The sequence below is a fragment of the Lygodium microphyllum genome, chromosome 7, assembly GCF_053477565.2.
Source record: "Lygodium microphyllum isolate KBCC chromosome 7, Lygodium_microphyllum_v1.1.10, whole genome shotgun sequence".
Taxonomy (NCBI): Eukaryota; Viridiplantae; Streptophyta; class Polypodiopsida; order Schizaeales; family Lygodiaceae; genus Lygodium; species Lygodium microphyllum.
Window position 1 is genome coordinate 75,540,604 of NC_141141.1, and position 20,258 is coordinate 75,560,861.

Genomic DNA, 20,258 nt, shown 5'->3' on the forward strand with positions numbered 1-20,258 from the left:
TTGAGTCTTGATTACCTTTCTATGCTTGTTTCCTATGCTATGATTATGTCTCACTCTTCAATCCGAGCTCTGAACATTGAAAGTCATGTCACTGTCTATCTATGTCTATTTAGAGTCTATTAAAGACGTGATGCACCTCTGGCAAGCACAAGTCCTTGTTCAATATATGCTATCATGAAGGTCTATGACATTATATTTCTTATTGAAAGACTATAAAGCACTTGGCATGCTTCTACAAGTGAGCTACATGTTCTATACATATCCACAAGAGTGTTTCTCATCACTTCAATGCTAATAGAGGGTGCCATTTAGAATCCTCTTTGAGTAACACAAGTGTGCAATTCATGGCCTATGTCTAGCTCTCCCATAATGCCACATGCTTTCAGGCAGCAAAAAAAGTCACCAAATTCTACAAGCATTGTAGCACTTTTTATCCAAACCCAAGTTCAATATATTATGAAATTAGTGATGTCCATGAGACAACATCCTACAATCATTGAAGACATGCTACGCATCTATGAGCAAGTTGCATTTTCCAGACATGTCCACCATCAAGTTGCCCACAATTGCACTCTCCCCGATGATATCTTGCTCTAGTCCACAAACAATTATATCAGAATGCAGTGATACGCCTTTCCTTATGTCCTTCAATAGCATGCAAGCATTGAGTAGGGCCAGATGAGTGACCCTATTAGGTTGCGTGTACTATCCCTTCTGCATTTTCCTGAATAGGTGGAGGGAATGCTAGGGTTCCCTTGATATGATGTAGCCATCGATGAGAGATATCTAAGTATAATCATTGCAATACAGGAGTTCATTAAAGACATGATGCACCTTGGGCAAGCACAAGTACCTCGTGATGAAAGTGGTCCATGAAACTACATTTATTAATGAAAGATTGTAAAACATTTGGCATGCTTCTACAAGTGAGCTACATTTTCTATACATATCCACAATAGTGTTTCTAACCACTTCACTATTAATAAAGATTGCTCTTGTGAATCCTTGTTGAGCAATACAAGTGTGCAATGCATGGCCTATGTCTAGTTCTTCTATAATGCCACAAGATTCAAGCAACAAAAACATGTCACAAAATTTGGGCAAACCCCTTTGAGCTGCATTTCTTTCAACCATTGTAGCACTTGTTCTCCAAACCCAAGTTTAATATATTATACAATTAGCATTGTCCATGATACATCATCTTGTAATGGAAAAGCTTTGAGTAATTCTTGGGCTCCTACAAGCAAGATGCATTTTCTATACATGGCCACCAATGTGTTTCCCATAAAACTACATTCATCCCGATGGCATCTTGCTCTGGTTTTCAAAGAATAATGTCAAAATGCAACAATTGCCATTTATCCATGTCATTGAGTAGCATGCAAACATTGAGTAGGGGCAAGTTAGTGACCCTCTTAGGTTGTGTATACTCTCTTTCCTCCTACATCTTCTTGAAGAGATGGAGGGAATGTTGGGGTTCCCTTGATTCAATGTAGCCAAAGATGAGAGGTGTAGTCTGTTGAAGACATGGTGTAGTTGGGGCAAGCACAAGTCCTTGTTTGGTATATGTTGTGATGAAAGTGGTCCATGGCACTACATTACTTATTGAAAGAGTCTAGAACACTTGGCATACTTTTGCAAGTGAGATACATTTTCCATACATATACACAAGAGTATTGAGTATGCCAAGCATTGAGTATCCATGGAGGCATACATATATAGATTAGTGACCATGTTAGTATGCCAAGCATTGAGTAGGGCTAGATTAGTGACCATGTTAGGTTGCTTGTATTGTTCTTCCGCCTGCATCTTTTTCAAGAGGTGGAGGCAATGCTGGGGTTCCCTCGATTGGATGTAGCAAGAGATGAGAGTTGTCCAAGAGTACTAGTCGTGATGCAAGAGTCCGTTGAATAGATGATGCACCTCAAGCAAGAACAAGTCCTTGTTCAACATATGTTGTGATGAAGTCAGTCCATAACAATACATTTCTTATTGAAAGATTGTAAAACACTTGGCATGCTTCTATAAGTGAGCTACATTTTCCATACATATCCACTAGTGTGTTTCTCACCACTTCACCATTGATAAAGAGTGTCATTTTGAATCCTTTTTGAGCAATACAACTATGTAATTCATGGCCTATGTTTAGTTCTCCCATAATTTCACAAGCTTTTGAGCAACAAAGAAATGTCACAAAATTTAGACAAATGCCTTCCAGCTACATTGCCTTCTTCAAGCATTGCAATACTTGTTCTCCAAACCCAAGTTCAATATATTATGCAATTAGTGTTGTCCATGAGACAACAATCTACAATGGAAAATCTTTAAAGACATACTTGGCTTCTTGAGATACATTTTGCATACATATCCAAAACAGTGTTTCTCACCACTTCACTCTACTAATAAAGAGTGACGTTTTGAATCCTCTTAGAGCAATATAAGTATGTTATTCATGGCCTATGTCTAGTTCTCCCATAATGCCATAAGCTTTCAATCAATAGAAAACAGTCACAAAATTTGCACCAACCCCTTGTGGCTGCATTTATTTCAAGCATTGACACATTGTTTCTCCAAACCCAAGTTGAGTATATTATGCAATTATTGTTATCCATGAGACAGCATCTCGCAATGGGAAATCTTTGAAGATGTGCAAGGCTTCTATGAGCAAGTTGCATTTTCCATACATGTCTATTGCACAATTTCTTTATCCTTGACATCTTGCTCTAGTCCTCAAACAATTATGTCAGAATGTAGCGCTTGGCCTTTCTTTATGTAAACTTCAGCAGGATGCAAGCATGGAGCAAGGCCACATTTATGACCGTGTTAGGTTGCGTGCACTATCCTTCCTCCTGCATCTTGTTAAAGAGGTGGAGGGAATGATGGGGTTCCCTTGTTTAGCATATGGTGTGCTGAAAGCATTCCACAACACTACATATTGTATTGGAAGATTGTAAAGCACTTGGCATGCTTTTGCAAAAGTGAGCTACATTTTCTATACATATCCACAAGAGTGTTTCTCAACACTTGACTACAAATAAAGTGTCATTTCAAATCCTCCTTGAGCAATACAAGGTGTCTAATTCATGGCCTATGTCTAGTTCTCCCATAATGCCACAAGCTTGCAAGCAACATACAAAAATCACAAAATTTGCACAAACCCCTTCCAACTGCATTTCTTTCAAGCATTGTACTAGCATTTGTTCGCCAAACCTAAGTTCAATATATTATGCAATTACCGTTGTCCATGAGACAACATTGCACAATGAAAATCTCTAAGGACATGCTTGGTTTGTACAACCAGGTACATTTTGCATGCATGTCCACCAACGTGTTGCCCATAATCACACTCTCCCCAACAACATCTTACTCTAATCCTCAAACAATTATGTGAGAATGCAAGGATTGTCCTTTCTCTATTCTATGTCCTTTAGTAGCATGCAAACATTGAGTAGGGCCACATTAGTGAACCCATTAGGGTTGTGTGTACTCTCCTTCCTCCTACATCTTCTTGAAGAGGAGGGAATGCTAGGGTTCCCTTGATTTGATGTAGCCGACGAAGATGAGTTATCCAAGAGTACTCATTGCAGTGCAAGAGTCAATTGAAGATTTGATGCACCCGAGGGGCAACTACAAATCCCTGTTCATCATATGCTATGATGAAAGCGGTCCATGATACTATATTTCTTATTGAAAGACAATAAAACACCTGGCATGCTTATGCAAGTGAGGTTCATTTTCCATACATATCTACAACACAGTTTCGCACCACTTCACTATTGATAAAGAGTGTTGTTTTGAATCAAGGATGGGGTGTGATTCGAGGTGGTGTCGAAGGGAAGCATGAAGGTGTGCAATGCAATGGACATTCGTGGTGCATCTGCATTGTTGGAGGATGTAGATGAATAAGGAGGAAGCTGCAGTAGTTGGAGGGTGTAGATGATCAAGAAGGAAGTTGTAGTAGGCTCGGCTTGCATCCTCTACTATCATTGGCATGATTGGATCACCACCTATGATGTGTCACCTTGTGAGGGCTAGACTCGACAAAGATGATGTAGAAGATCCTAGAAAGCTTATACCAAAATTACTTATCTTTCTTTTGAAGTTAAATGTGTGTTTTTTTTAAATGTCCACCATCTTGTCACCGCACCATTGTACAAGCATTTGCTCTTAAGGGCAATGCTAATAAATAAATAGCATTAATTTTACAATAATAAATGATTACATAAATAATGGTAAAATAAATAAGCACATTGTGAGAAGAACGAATGGCGGAAGCTCGGAAATTGTAGAATCTAGTGATTAAATAGGGGGTTGGGCCACCAAGTTTGGAGGTGAAGGTGGGAGCCCTAGAGGCACACAATTCACACGAGTGATCCTGCTCGGCTGACACGCAACTCGAAATATAGATGCACCGCTCGAGGAAGAAGCTGCAAGATCAATGCATTCATTTTGACGGCACGGCAAGGCGTTGCGCCGTGCGGGCCCCGGGGGCCTTGTCTGACCGGGTGGAGGCATGTGTTGGCGTCGCGTCACTCGGCGACTGTGATTTTGTCGGGTTCGGGCAATCGACACGTGTCCATGTGATTGAGACCTTTAAAAGGCTTCTAGCCTGAGGTAAACGCCACTAGTAGAGAGTCAAGGCGTGTGGGGCCGAAAACTCAACCATTGGATTCATTGAACTGAATTATGTTCCCGATACAGATGTATTGTAAAACACGTGCGGATTCCGGAATCCGCTTTCGTATACCTTCTAGGCGACTGTCAACCATCTGCGCGTCACTTAACAGGTGACGCCGTGACGAGCCCGGCAGCCCGCGGCTCTATAGCTAGTTCCTTCATCATCAACAAATAATGTTGACAAATTTGCCTATTTAAATTCTCTAGTGCTTGTTGTATATTCCCTCATCGATACAGTATCCATCATTTGTTGCCCCAAATCTACCAAGCTGAACAGCCAAATTAGTTGGCATTCAGTGGACTTTGCCTTTGAAGAGCTTTATGAAGAACATTCTATACTGATAGTGAGCCTCAGCAGTTTTGATCATGGCGGTGAGTTGACTAAACATAGAGCATGTCACTTGGACTCTGAGGGTGTTGCCATTGAGAGGTCCTGATCGGGTTGGTCAGGTAGTGGTGTGAGAAGAGTTTCCTAGTTGAGGGATCAGCTTTCAGAGAGGGTGAGTTGAGTAATAGCTAGTCTATGCAGCTGCTCTCTTCACAGAGCTTTCAGAGAGGGTGAGTTGAGTAATAAGCTAGTCTATGCAACTTCCCTCTTCACAGAGCTGAGCTGTGCCACTGGTTTTTCCACGTAGAATCCAGCTTCTGATCATTAAAGCTATTTTGTGGGGGTGCTTGTTCTCCTGGTGGTGGTGCAGCAAGGGTCGTGGTATTGGGGGGTGGCATTGGCCGCCGCTATAGCTGTTCTGATTGTTGAACAATGCTCAAGGGAGACGATGTACGGAGGAAGAGAGAGGCGAAGAGAGACATGAGAAACTGAAAGTGGAACCCCAGAAGTGTGTCAACTGAGCACACATGATAGGAATATATAGAGGGGACTTGGGGTGCTATATATAGACAGACTATATATAGCTAACACCCCCGCTCAAATAAAGGTCCCTTACTATGGATGAAAAAACCCTTGGGGGCTCAAGGGAAAAACCCACAGCTCTATATAGGCCTACTGTTATATTAATATCCAAAATATAAAATTACAAAGTTGAACTTACAAGAGCCTATTCATAGGCATCAAAGGAGCTACATCACTCCTAAATATACAACATGTAAAATAAGGATAAGCGACATCACTGCATAAGATAAAATCTCCCAGAAATTCCTTCAACTAAACTTGGGATGTAAGCAATATATCTGTCACATCAAAACTTAAAGAAAAATGTTACAGTGACATTAGAACAACACAAGGTCTATAGAGACGGTTTGCGACGCCGCTCTATAGACCACATAACACATGTGGGGCCCCATGCACAGAATATAAATAAAACAATTTGTCATCAGCTGGAATATAGATGCTCATCAGCTGGAAAGAATATAAACGAAATGTATCATCAGCTAGAATATAAACGCTCATCAATGGAATAACGAACGAGGACGATCATCAGAAGCATGGCAATATCAACATCCAAAAGTAATGTTGATGTTGCATGAACAGAATATAAATAAAACAATTTGTCATCAACTAGAATATAGACGCTCATCAGCTGGAATAACAAACGAGGACGATCATCAAAAGCATGGTAATATCAACATCCAAAAGTAATGTTGATGTTGAAATGTAAAGAGAGAGAGAGAGAGAGAGAGAGAGAGAGAGAGAAAGCTTATCTGCTAAGTGGCTCTCGAAGGCTACCTTTCATTAGTTTGAGTCTCTTTGATAGCAACCTCAATCCACCCCACCAACAATAGATTCCCGTTGCAATCAAGAACTACTGGTATTTCAATCACCTCAGGTGTGTCATAAAAAATTGCAGGCATAGAAAGAGAAGATCTCCAAACATTTTCCTCCATATCATAAACCCTGATCTTATACCTCTGGTTTCTCTCTTCATGAACTAGATACACTTTACCTTTAGACACAACAATAGAATTGAATTTTCCTCCAGAGAGTGACTTGAATCCTGTGTGTTTCCACTTGCAACTCCAGGAATCGTATAGCTCAGTAGCAACCACAATTTGAGAATCTGATGGAGTTTTTGTTTAACACGAGGAGTTTCTAGTGACAGTTTCCATTGTCCTTGGATAATATAACAAGATCAGGCATGCGATTGTCATGGCTACGACAAGGTAACTCTTTCCAACGCTGAGTCACAAGATTGCAGACAATAAAGCTGACAGATTTCAACAACTTTTCTGGCTCGGGCCAAAGACAAAGCAGGCCTCCACTTGCTTGCAGAAACAACTGTATAGTTCATGAACGGGGCCATTGGAGGAGTTGGGAGGAAGCTCAGGGTAATGGAATACCATTACTCTCAGGGTAATGGAATACCATCGCTTAGCATGCAAATCGTATGCAGCCAGCCATGGCATTTGATCCTTACGGCTCCCTTGATCGCATAGAAACATAAGCACAGATGATCTGCCATTTTAAGGGTAATGGAATACCATTGCTCTCACGATAATGGAATAGCATCGCATAGCATGCAAATCGTATGCAGCCAGCCATGGCGTTTGATCCTTACGGCTCCCCTGATTGCATAGAAACATAAGCACAGATGATCCGCCATTGTAAGACTCCGAGAAAACCTTACAAAAATTAGGAGAAGATGTGATCAAGTTCCATCGCTTGGAGACGACACAATAATGCACGGCGCGTTAGAGACCTGAAGGAAGGTGATGACACGCTCGATGAAGTAGAGGAAGCTCTCTAGTAATCTTCGAAAAGTAAGTCTCGAAGTATGCCTCCGTCGGATGATCAGGTTCTGCGTTCATGTCATCATTGATCTGGCAGGCAGGGCCGAGTTCATGAGGGAGAAAGGGATGCACATTGTCGAGCACATGTGGAAGGTAGAGCTGACCGACGAGGGGCAATTCCTTGAGGAGAGGAGCGCGGGTGAGATGAGGGAGGAAGGGATGCACATTGTCGAGCACGTGCGGGAGGGAGAGCTGACCGACGAGGGTCAATTCCCTGAGGAGATGAGTGCAGGTGAGCATCCATGGAGATTTCGAAGGTTGCTCCAGTTGGATTCCGAGAGAACTTTTCTCCCTTTGCCCTTCACAAGGAACTTTCAATCGATCCCCATATAGGAAAAAAAGAGAATTCCCCATGGAATTCCCTAGTTGAAAATACATATAAGTGGGGAAAGTAAAAACTAGGGAAAATGGGACATTTCCTAGTGAGAATAAGCAGGGAATCACATAAGACATTTCCTATGTAGGAAGGAAATATTTCCTACATAGGAAAATACAAAATTTTCTATGTAGGGAATAATTCCTATATAGAAAATATTTCATATATAGGAAAAAACTTCTAGAGGTGATTCCCTAGGTACTCTCACTAGGAAATCTCTCATTTTTCCTATTTTTTACATTCCCTACTTACATGTACTTTCAACAGGGAATTCCGCGGAAATTCTCTTTTTTCCTTATCACTTTATCTACTTTGCCCTTCCTCTTAGACATGCTAATATCAAACAAAAAATTGCACAATAAATTTTTAACTAGAAAATTATACAGAGAATGTCATCATTTCTAAGTAAGGATCAATAACATACATCTAATGATCAAAATAGATTAAACAAATTAAGACATCAACATCTACTTCTAGCAACCAAAAGAAAAATAAAAATAATTTTAAAGGAGCATAGAACTAAAAACTAATTAAGCAACATGTGTGTCTTGATTGTTTTATCCCATAAATCTCCAATATGTTGCAAAGTAATAAATGTTTGTCTACCCTCTTCTCTAAATTTCAACATGGGTGGCCGATAGATATCATCATATAATGGTATGCGTATCACTCCTATTGATACTCAAGTGATAAAATATCATTAGTTAGTATAACCATTTCAAAAAATGACTCATTATCAACATAAGAAAGATGGTAATACCTGATTCTTGGCTTGAAGAAGTGTTAAGGCAAGCAATCTCAATGTCTTCCTTTCTTGCATTGTCTCTTGTGTCATCTTTAGTAACTTGTTTACCTATATATACATAGAGTTAACCAAAGCTCACGATAATACAAGGTTATAAAAAATTTCAATAACACAAAAGAAAGTAATTAGATATTTTGTATCAATTTGGGTCACCAAATTTGTAAAAGTTTTTTATCCTTAAAGTTGGTACCTGCATCTTGACTTGAAGAAACATTATTGCGAGTAACCTCCTGATCTCCCTTTCTTACATTACCTCTTTTCCCACCTTTTGTTGTTCTTTAATCTATATTTATATATATACACACAATTACTCAAAGTTTAAAAATATGAATAACTATGAACATTTTAAATTAGACAAAGAGACTAATTAAAGCTAGTTAATCTCAAAATGAATCACCTAAAGCAAGATGTAAAATATATACAAATTTTAATTTTCAAAGTTTAGTAGAAATAAAGACATATACCTGTATCATGATTTGAAGAGACATTAGGGCCAATGACCTCCTTAGCTTTCATTGTTCCATTATCTCTTGTACCATCATTTGTGATTTTGTTACCTTTATGTACACATAATAAACCAAAGTTTAGAAACATAAGAGACATTTGTAAAACATCAAAACATGCATACCTTTTTTGCCCTGTTCTTTACACCATCTGATAGTAAATTGAGCAGGTGAAAACAAGGAATTCATTGTTCATACTTTTATGGGCTCACCAACTTCTCCTTCTGGTTTGAAGCATCTTACAGGCTTCCTGTTGAACAGTGCGCGAGGGAGATGAGGAACAGAGGAAGAGAGAAGAGAAGAGAGACACGAGACACCGGAAGTGGAACCCCAGAAGTGCATCAAGTGAGCACACATTAGCTGCAACATCAGCTCCTTAGCTAGAATAGATAAAACATCAAGTAGAATAAACATAATCTTGAACAGACGAATCAACTAAAAATAGACAAACAACAACTGGAAACAATGAAACATTAACTAGAACAACTCAACAGCTGGAATAATAATGAAACATCAGCTGGAACATTTCAACAGCTGAAATAAGAATGAAATAAAATATCATCCCATCAGCTCGAAACATTTCTTATAAACAAAGCGTGGAATAATTTCAACGCATTAGCTGTAATATAGATGAAATGATATGAAACGTAGCATGAAGAGCCAAAAATCAGCTGGAAGAAAGAAACATTTAGAATAATCAAATGATGAACAAAATACCGACAATCATCAGCAAGAGCTCATCAGTTTTCTTACTGCTGCTCAGAGCCCAAGCAAACATCTCAGCAATCTGCTTCTGGGACTCTAGGAACATCTTTGTACGCCTGGCCTCCAGATCATCACGAAATCGCTCAGACTCTCTGCATCTGCAGTTTCATCTCTTCTAATTTGCGAAAGCGCTCCCCCAAAGTGCGGATCATGGAGACTAATCTGAGAAAGCGCTCTCCCAAAGTGCTGTCAACTGGGGGCTGTTGATGCCGCAAGCTGGACTTTGAAGAAGTCCTATGGTTGAGGAATCTGTCCATCTTGAAAGCCTTCGCGGCCTCATAGTCTATACTGCGGCTGCGCTTCTTGTGGAGAGATGTGTAAGAAGTATCATGGTCATCCAGAGACCGGTTGCGATACCACCATTATCACTTATGGGACCATATGCATCTATGGCTAGACAGGTGGCAATAGTACAAAGCATTCCAAGAGCTGCAACTGTGATCCCGTACATGGCTGCTAGGGTATGGCTGACATAGATGGCAACAGCAATAGCAAATATTGGAACAATTACAGACTTGTAGCCAAGTGTCAAACCAAAGATGACATTGGTAGCAGCTCCTGTCCTGCAAGAATCAACAACATCCTGGACTGGTCTATATGTATTGCTGGTGAATATCCCTTAGATTTGAGATCTCGAACACATCAGTTGCGAACAAGGTTGTGATGAGGCACACCACAATGCCCATAGAGCTAATGAGTAGAGGGAAGCACATAGCAGTGAAGTCATGATTTGTGCCAAATGATGACATGGAAGCCACAATAAGAGCTACGCAAGAAGCTTCAGCAAAGGAGCCAAACAAATCTAAACCCATTCCAGCAATATCTCCCACATTATCACCCACATTGTCAACAATGATCGCTGGATTTCGCGGATCGTCCTCTGGGATATTCCTTTCTACTTTTCCAACAAGATCTGCTCCAAATCCGTAGTTTTGGTATAGATTCCACCTCCAACCCTTTCAAATAGAGCCACGGATGAGCATCCAAGCCCATAGCCAGTGATGGCCTCAAAAAGGCCCTCCCAATCATCCTTGTAATAAAGCTGGAACAGTTTTATAGTGATGTATAAAACTATGAGGCCATTAGCAACAAGTAAGAAACCCATCACCGAACCTGATTGGAAGGCGATTTTGAATACTTTGCCTATCCCTTTTCTGGCTTCCAAAGTTGTGCGAGCATTCGCATATGTTGCCATCATCATGCCCAAAAATCCCGACACTATGGATGTCAAAGCTCCCAATATAAATGCAACTGTAGTGAAAATCGCTGTAAAGAGAGCTGGGGCACATTCCTGCTTTGGATTGTATCTGCAAGGCTGGGGCTTAGTACTGAACCCCTTCACAGATCCCAGGAATAAGAAAATGACAGCAGCAAATATGCCCATGAAATAAACCAAATACTTGTACTCTGTCAGCAAAAACGATGTGGCTCCTATGGATATGGCTTGCTGAATTTCAGCGCATTTCCTAATAGCTACTGCATCTGATTCCTCATCCAATCTATCCTCCTCGTCACAGTCTGATGATCCATTGACGATGTTGTGACTGTGGGTGTCGTTGTCGAGGAAGGTGTAGCCATTGCTGGCAGGCCTGGACTTGTGCTCGAAGGCCAAGAGACCGGTTGCGATAGCGATCTGGTGGTGGTTGGTCAAAATCATCTGCATCTTCGTCTAAGCTCGTGGTGGACTCATGATCTGGAAGCTCTCTTTCCTTGGGAACCCTAATGCTTTTGCTGGACTCAAACTCGGAGTAGGGTGGCAATGGGCTCGGCAGATCCTTGCTGCTTCACCCACAATGTTGTCCCTAGATGCATTTTGTGTTTACAATTACCAATGATATCAAAAGGCTCAAACATGTACATAGCGAAAAAAGCTAAAAGCAACAAGAGAAGACCTACCATTTTTAGTAAACTTCCTTCCCTTGATCCTAAAAGCATTGCAATCTCCCAAAGCTCCACAACATAGATCTACTCTGCTGGTTGTATACTTCAAACCCTGTAGTCCTATCCACAACAAGACAAATAATGAAATGATATTTAAATTATTTGCTCATGGAACCATATTGTATCATACTTACTAATGGGGATAAAAAGATGCATCAAAAGCAGGATAAGCTTCCTCCTTTCCCTATCATATCTTTTTTTAATGTTTTGTATAACAACCCTCAACCCATAACCCAGAAAGCTTTTTACTAAAAGAACAAGAAACCTCCATTCCACTTACCTCGGAGCCTTCAGATTTGCTGAGTTATCAACTTGAACATGTCTAGCAACAGAAGATATCAAATTGAAGTTATCCTGCAAATTATGCAGATCATCATCACCAATCATGCCTCTTGATCCACCCATGTTGTTGAGCTGGAGCACATGCTCTTGACCAACCAGTGCTGCCTAGGCTTGATCCGCTAAGTAGCATGGATGTCCATGAAACTGCCTCTACATACAGACATACAATTTTACAAAAATTGTTACACTGAACTTTCAAATCTCATGGGGGTTGCTGAAGTTTCAAATCAGAGCTCTTTTTTGTAAAAAAATTTGCATGCCTAGGTGTATTCCTTGCTGTAGTACACAGACCTGCTGCAGTACACAGATTCATTAATGTACACATGATCTTAGCTGCTGTTAATTCCAATACAGAACCAGATATCTAGACCTCTCATTCATCTGCTGCTATCGACAAGCGTTTTGGTTGATGTATACAAAGCCTTTTCTCATATAAATGCTCACAGACCTGCTGTAGTACACAGATTCATTGCTGTACACATGATCTTAGCTGCTGTTAATTCCAATGTAGAGCCAGATATCTAGACCTCTGATTCATCTGCTGCTATCGACAAGGATTTTGGTTGATGTATACAAAGCCTTTGCTCATATAAATGCTCACAGACCTGCTGCAGTACACAGATTCATTGCTGTACACATTATCTTAGCTGCTGTTAATTCCAATGTAGAGCCAGATATCAAGTTGTATGGATTAAGTGGCCACCCAAAACATGAGATCTGGTATCAAGTTGTATGGTCTTCCTTCTCAATAACAGGTTCTCTCACACTCTGTATATTCATTCCACTTCTGTCCTCACCTTCACAGTCCAGCAATCTCCTTCCCCATTATCAAAGGCATCTACTACTCCAGTGTAATTCCAATTCTTTATTATATTGTATGGCCCATCATGAATCTGCACTTCAATAGTGTATCCACCATTGTTGATAAGAAATATGATATTGTTCTGTCCGCATCTGATCATAGTTGACACATCCTGGGCTGTGACCTGGAAACTACCATCTCCAATGCATGCAATGACGCGCTTATCTGGGACTGCTTGTGCATAGCCCAGTACGGCACCCACAGACCAGCCTATAGAACCATATTAAACACAGGCAATCCTTCTTTTCTCCTTGAGCCACAGCTCTGCACACCCTGCCCTGCACACCCTGCCTTGGAAAAGTGACTTAACAGTGCAGAGAGCTTTCAAAGTACTTATAAATGTGATCCTGTTTGGTTCCACATTTTCTTCTAGCATTGAAGTAGTACCACAACTTTATGGCCATTCTCCTGTTGAGCATGGCCAGCAATAAAGGCATTCCAAGCTACAATATCACGCTTCTGTAGCTTATGAAACAGAGATGCTGCATCTTCAAGATTGTGACATTTTGCGTACAAGTCAATTAGAGTGTTGGTAACACACACATCAGTGTCCAACCCAGACTCCACGATGTCCCCATGAATCAGTTTAACCTCATACAAAGCTGTAATATTTGAGCAAGCTTTGAGCATCATGCTTCTACCCTGGTAAACTATACACCTTTCTCTCTTTTTTTTCTGGTTCCTCCTTGGAGCCTTTACTCTTCTTTGAAACATCATTTGATGATGATACTTTGCTTATTGAAACAGAAACCTGCATATGCAGCAAATATCAGTACACATAGTGAATGTTAGATGAGAAAACCTCACACCATCCTAGTCCTTGAAATATCAGTACACATAGTGAACATTAGATGAGAAAACCTCACAACATCCTTGATAACCAATGTCACCTCTATAACCAATAACCATTTTTTTAATTAGTAGCAACAACACTAGTAGTCCTCAGTTTTATCACTGTAAATCATAGCAACTCCATGCCATGGATCAAGAGAGCTCAACCTAGTAGACAAACTATAAGCACATATATTTATCCTTGCAACTATAGATTGAGATACTCAAGCTCTGAGATGAAATGGAATATCCCAATCATGGCAAACATGTCATCTCCAACTCTCACTTTTAATTACTGAAAGATAGGACCAATTTAAAGCTTTTGTCAGTCATATACCAATACATCTTCTCCATGAGACAGGATGAAATATCTGTCCTTTTTTCCGATCCAGAATTGCAGACTTCAGATCAGTCAGGTGTTTGTGATCATGGCGTCTCTGCACCACCTGCAGCCCTGGAATCAGAGCTGTCTCATGCTCCTGTTCCTATTTAACCAACTTCTGGTATTCGAGATCTGAAAGCCTGCAATCAAAACAGGAGCGACAAGAGCGATGAAGATCGAGACCTGGAAATGAGTCAGGGCAACTGGAGAAGATGAAGGGATAAGAATCCGAAGATGAGCTGCCGGATGGCCTGGGACTGGCGATGGCTCCAAACTTCAAAAGCACCTGAAACGTTCAATCAGAAACGAAGACTGCTTCTTCTCCTTGTTTTGTTTTTGCCCGATTGCCTCCTTATCCTCTTCATCGTATATCAATCGATTTTTTTTGCATCGAGCACTAGCGCCTCCTTGCACTCAGAGGAGACCCAAGATCTCTGATCATCCCACCATTTTTGCCTTCCGTCCTCCCTCTCCATTCCGCAACTTTGCTGTCAATCTGCTCTCGTACTTCAGAACGTATTTCACCAGTGTCACCAGTGAACAAAGCCAAGAATCCTTGAGTTCTGCTATTGATTACATCAATCTCGTGCAGAGTCACAACATGGACCACTTCTTTTCGCTTCTGGAGTTCTCCATCAGGACATTGCACAAACCGAAAAGCACTCGATATCCAGCATATGCCCCCTCATCTATAAACAGGACTCCTGGTATTCTCTCTGCTTTCCCCTCCTCTCTCCATTTCCAGCGGCTCTTCTTTTTGCTTCGGACCCATAAAGCAGGCCCCCAATTTAGCTTTTCTCTCCACCATGCTACTGTGATTTGCCTTTTTTTTTTTCAAAACAATAAACAAAGAGTCGTTTTATCTCTTCCAGGTCTCTTTCATATGCAGCATGCCTCCCAGTCAAAAGTACGACTCTTGAGCACACTTGGCTGAACGGAAACATGTCAGAAGTACCCATCAACCCTGTGTGTGTTTTATCATTGCTGGTAACAGCCTCCCTTCTAGTATAGGAGCTCGCAACTAGTTTTGCGAAAGGATTCATTGTGGAGGAATCAGGTTTCATTTGATAACAATAGACTGTCAATCCTCCCATAGCTGCCACTGGGTGCAAACACATCTTCACCAATCAAGCTCTTGTTGCTACCTTTATTGCTTATGTTGGAGACCTCAGAACCAAACGATTCATTATGACATCCAGTCATGTTGTCGCTAGATGATTTTATATGCCCATCTTGCCCTATCAAATTGATTGTATAATCAGAACCATTTTTATTTGACTGTTGATCATTGTCATTACTGTCTAGATAGGACATCAAGTTCCCTATCAACTGGCCCTCCTTCTTTCCCTGTTTGGCTTTTTCAGAGAAACAGAAAAATAGCAATCCTTTTCCCACATTCTACATATCCTGAAAGCTTCGCAGTCTAAGAAACTGTGTTTCAAACTGGTAGATTGTTCTGAAACTTGGCAGCATCTCCTTGAAAGCCACATTTGGTATACATTTCTACCAGCATGTTTCCCACAAGGAACTCCCCTTTCAAATCCCCTTTGAATTATTTCAGCATGCATTTCATGTCCTGTTTCCAAAGCTCCTGTAATGCTACAAGTTTTCAAGTTGTAAAGATAGATGAAAGCATCTGGACGTACCTCTTCATCAGTCCCATGTTCAGCATATCTTTTTGGTGGATTCCACATCTCGGATGCGCAGCAATACGACACCGCTCCAGTCGTCCCCTCCCACATTAAACCCTACTGTGCTAAAAGCCGGGAGCTTGTGTCGATCCACAATCTGTGTCTTCCCACCATCGCGCGCATAAATATCAGGCCCCTATATTCCTATATTGCACACAAGTTCTTCGAAGTTGTTGAAGATGCTTTGGCTGTGCTTAGCTATCTGGGCAACTTAGCTATCTGGGCAACATTCTCATTATTAACCTCAACAGTATCATGGCTAGAACCACGGCGGTACCATAGGCAGCTCTGTTGTTCCTCCTCCTCCTCAATGCCAATCCATCATAAGGCCAATCCTGAGCTTTATGATCGCACTATTACGGAGGTAAAGGACATCCCAAATGTCATAATCATCATTACAATCACAATTGTTATCCTCGTGAGTCTTTTGAAAGGGTGGATAACTACATTTGGAGTTAGGAATGGTACTTTCTTCACTTGGAACAAGTATAAGAATGCAAGAGAGAAGAGAATCCAAAACTTGCAAGAAAGAGTTGTCTTGGGAACCCAACTCTACCATGGTTTTTGGACACTCACACAATTTCTTCAATATATTGGAGCCATCTAAAGTTAATGGTAAGATAACTTGTTCTTACCAAAGTCGAAGCCTTTTTAAGGGTAGAGACAAATCAATTATGGTATAACAAAGACAAAACCAATTAAATTTCTCAAGAAACTTTATCTAGACCTCCTCCCTTAAAGTTGGCTACATAAATAGATACTTTTTTAGGAAGTTTGGAGGAGTCTCACAGCCTTGAAAGGATCTCATCAAGCCATTTCACAAGGCATTGAACATTACAATTCGTTAGTCAATAAGCTCCTCTAGTTCTACATGTAGGTTCCCAATCTCTTATTAGGGTACAAGCACTTAGGTGTTTGCATATACATGATGGATTCTATCCTTGAAACATATAGCTATTGTCACATGATTGGTTGCTACTTGCAAAATATTGCAAGTAAATTGTGTGTGCTATAGAATATGAAGGACAACTAGATGGGCTATGGGTATAGGCAGCAATGCATTTTATATAACCATTTTTCAATCTATGAGTCCCATTTTTATTTCTTTATAAGACAAACTTCCATGTGCACTCTTACCATGTCATTGGCACTCTATGTTCATTCCAAACTACTTGGGACTAAGGGCAATCCCTTAACAAGTTCCAAACTCTGGATGAGGTTGCACAGCTCAGCAATTTGGAGGCGACAATCTGGAGGCAATCAACATATACAGCAGGAACTGCATCCTTCTTGCTCTGCAGCTTCGCACCATCTGGTTGCACATAAGAAGGTGAATGACCTTGGCACTTGGTTCAAAGAGAGTGAGAAGTGGAAGAGAATAGAATGTTGATCCTCTTGTCGATAAGGCATCATCTCACATTAGCCCCCCAAAAATGAAGTTGAGCCTCATATATATCCTACTGAATTTGGAGGATCATGTATTAATAACTCCATCTAATGTTTAGAAAAGCTACCCAAATTATTAGGTCCATCTAGCCATAGATGATTGGTCATCAGGATTGAGATATTCTCACGTTCCTTGATGGGATTTATTTTACTTATCTAATTAGCAAAGGTACCATACTATTACAACATAAAAAAGCAGCTTCCTTTTATTATCATGTTACATAGGGTCCATTAACACAACATCTAGCACATGACAAACACTTTGGAAAACAACATTCTATTGCACAAAAGATAATATATAAAAACACCATTCCATGAAGTAGTATAAAATCCATCTCCCTACAGAGAAAAAAATTGTCTAGCCTAGGATATGAGCTTCCAACCCCATAAGATTGGGTTGTATGTGATTACACTACTTCTATCAACAACACACAGTAGGGAACTTATTAACTTAGAGCCATGATAAGCTTCCCTCCGCATTAAAGGTATCCTATATAATAGGGTCACTTGGCCTTTTGCCTTCTCAAGCACTCATGTAATCAAAAACACCTATCTCCTAAAAGATCATGGGATCCCAACCCACTAGTGAGTATTTTGGCATCTTATAGGATGCTAAGGCATATTGGGATGGAAATGCCAATGGCTTGAACTACAATGATAAAAAATTTGTCAAATTGTTCCATGAAAAACAATAATTTTAGAGAATAATTTCAAAATATTTTTTATAATTAGACAAAATGATAATTTCATAGAGTAATTTTAAAATATTCGTAATAATGTTTTTTGGGGCCATAAATATAGTCGTTGGGATATGATCTTCACAAGTATATATGAATGGTCTTGCTAAAAATTCATGTGTCTATTATTTCTAAGGGTAGAGAAGGGATATGATAGTGCTCATGAATTTTCTTGAGTTGTTCCAAGATTTTTGGGAGCTTTGAATTACCTCTAAGGCTTGACTTATAGGAATAAGGGCTAGAGCAAGTTAGGAGGGATTAGAGGATAGCATAAATAGACTTGTCATGGATGTTACACTTGATGTTTGTTATGACCACAAGATGATACTAGCCAAATAGGTGCCTATAGGAGAAGTTGCTACACAAGATTGCACACATCATAATTTTTGAATTGCCAAATGCATAGCATGATTGAAATCCTCACGGAGAGTACATTAAGATCCTCTAGGGGTTCAGCCTCTCTTGTAGAGATTCAAACCTATGGTTTTTTACCCAACATGGAAGGTTTAAGATGTATAGGAGAGAATAGCCCAACACGCTTTCCTCCCCTCCTTGCTTTTTATAGTACTCTATTTTAATATTGGCCTTGTGTTCTTAGCACAAAAAGCATGTCTTTCTTTTAGCACTCTTATTTTTTCTCAAAAGATAAATTCAAAAATTTTCCAATCTTAATTTGTTCTTCTTTTTCACTTGTGTTTTCCTTTTATTATGATGCACTTTCAATGTTCCATTGAGAATTTGCAAGAGTTTCTACATTGTTTGAATTATTTCACCTACCTTTGAGATTGGTGAGAATTTGATATGCTCCCATCGATACTTTTCTATGGAATTTCTCAACTTCAAACCCTAATAAAATGAGAATCTCCAATGAGGATTTCTTTGTTTTGGAGCACTAGTTCTTTGTAAAGGTAATATACTTCCACCCTTGTAAGGCTATTTAGGTGTAGCCTTCTTGTTATTCAAGTCACCTCATAGTGAACCTTAAAGTAGCTTCTCATCTATCATGTTGCAAGCTTCCACATAGAGCTAGCTACAATAGTTGGCAATCACTAGAATCCTTGGTACTTATATTTTTGTGTTAAGACATGAAGTTTATAAGTTTAATGCTAGTTTGAAAGGTGATAATATTTCATCATACAACTAGCAATGTAGTTTGCTTTATTTTCTATAGCCACATGTTTTGGGCAATGCAATTTAGCTTTTTCTCAATATGGCTACGCGCTTTGCCTTGGTGGTTCTTTTTTTCCATGTGCACTTCCATGACCAATATGGTCATGCACTTGGTAATGTGCTTTCCTTTTTAATATGGCTATCTAATTTTCATGATGGGGTATATATGATTGTGTGGTTTTCTTGCCATGCACTTTGAATGTTTGCTCTTGTTGCTCATTTGGACAGTAGGGAATACGATGTTAGTGTGTGGAGTTTCTATTTAATCCATTGGTGCAATATGCTTTTTTCTCACTAGTATAATCATGAGCTTTGCAATAAGATGGATGTCATGGACATGATATATGCTTGGTCAATGTGGCCATGTACTTTGCTCAACATTGTAAGTGTTATTGTTGCTAAATGCAATGACTCTGTTGTTGGGGCCACACAGTTTGTGTTATTCATGTGTACTAAACATCTTTCTTTTAATTTTCTTTTTTGTTATTGTGATTACCTTTCAACAATTGTGGTCTTGCTTTTGTGTCAATGTGAAAAGCTTAGCCGTGAGTAAGAAGTATTATACAAATGTAAATGTCTAATCAATGAATATTTATTTACTAATTATACCTAGAAAAATCATGAGTTCCAAGTTAACTTGATAGAATATCTATAATTCCCTAGTTAGAGGATAGTACTTGCTAGTTATGACTAGTAAAAAGTAAAATTTTCTAATTAGGTTGATATTATTACTAGTTATACAATAACTTGCTAGATAACGTTACTAGATAGGGCTTCAATTTTCTAGATACTATCTAGGAAAAGGATGTTACTAGTTAGAAGAGACTAGTGATGGCAAAATTATCTAGTTATAACTAGAAAATTCTACATTCTTCCTAGTTTGGTTAGTAATCTTCCTAGTTATAATGTGAACTTTCTATATAGTAAGTGGTTTAGAGTTTCTTGTGATACCTTTGTCCTTACCGTCTCAAAACCATCATTATCA

The 20,258-nt window shown here is 39.7% G+C and overlaps 2 pseudogenes across 1 annotated transcript; both read right to left on the minus strand.

Annotated features, from left to right (window-relative positions):
- Positions 1-6,290: 6,290 nt before the first annotated feature.
- On the minus strand, positions 6,291-6,962 carry LOC148033597 (uncharacterized; annotated as a pseudogene).
- Positions 6,291-15,025, minus strand: LOC148033596 (pyrophosphate-energized vacuolar membrane proton pump 1 pseudogene; annotated as a pseudogene). Its single transcript, XR_015691329.1, has 7 exons — positions 14,185-15,025; positions 12,446-13,767; positions 12,093-12,304; positions 9,068-11,872; positions 8,794-8,886; positions 8,559-8,651; positions 6,291-8,131 (listed from the first exon to the last, which is right to left on the minus strand). The product of XR_015691329.1 is annotated as a pyrophosphate-energized vacuolar membrane proton pump 1 pseudogene (transcript).
- Positions 15,026-20,258: the final 5,233 nt, after the last annotated feature.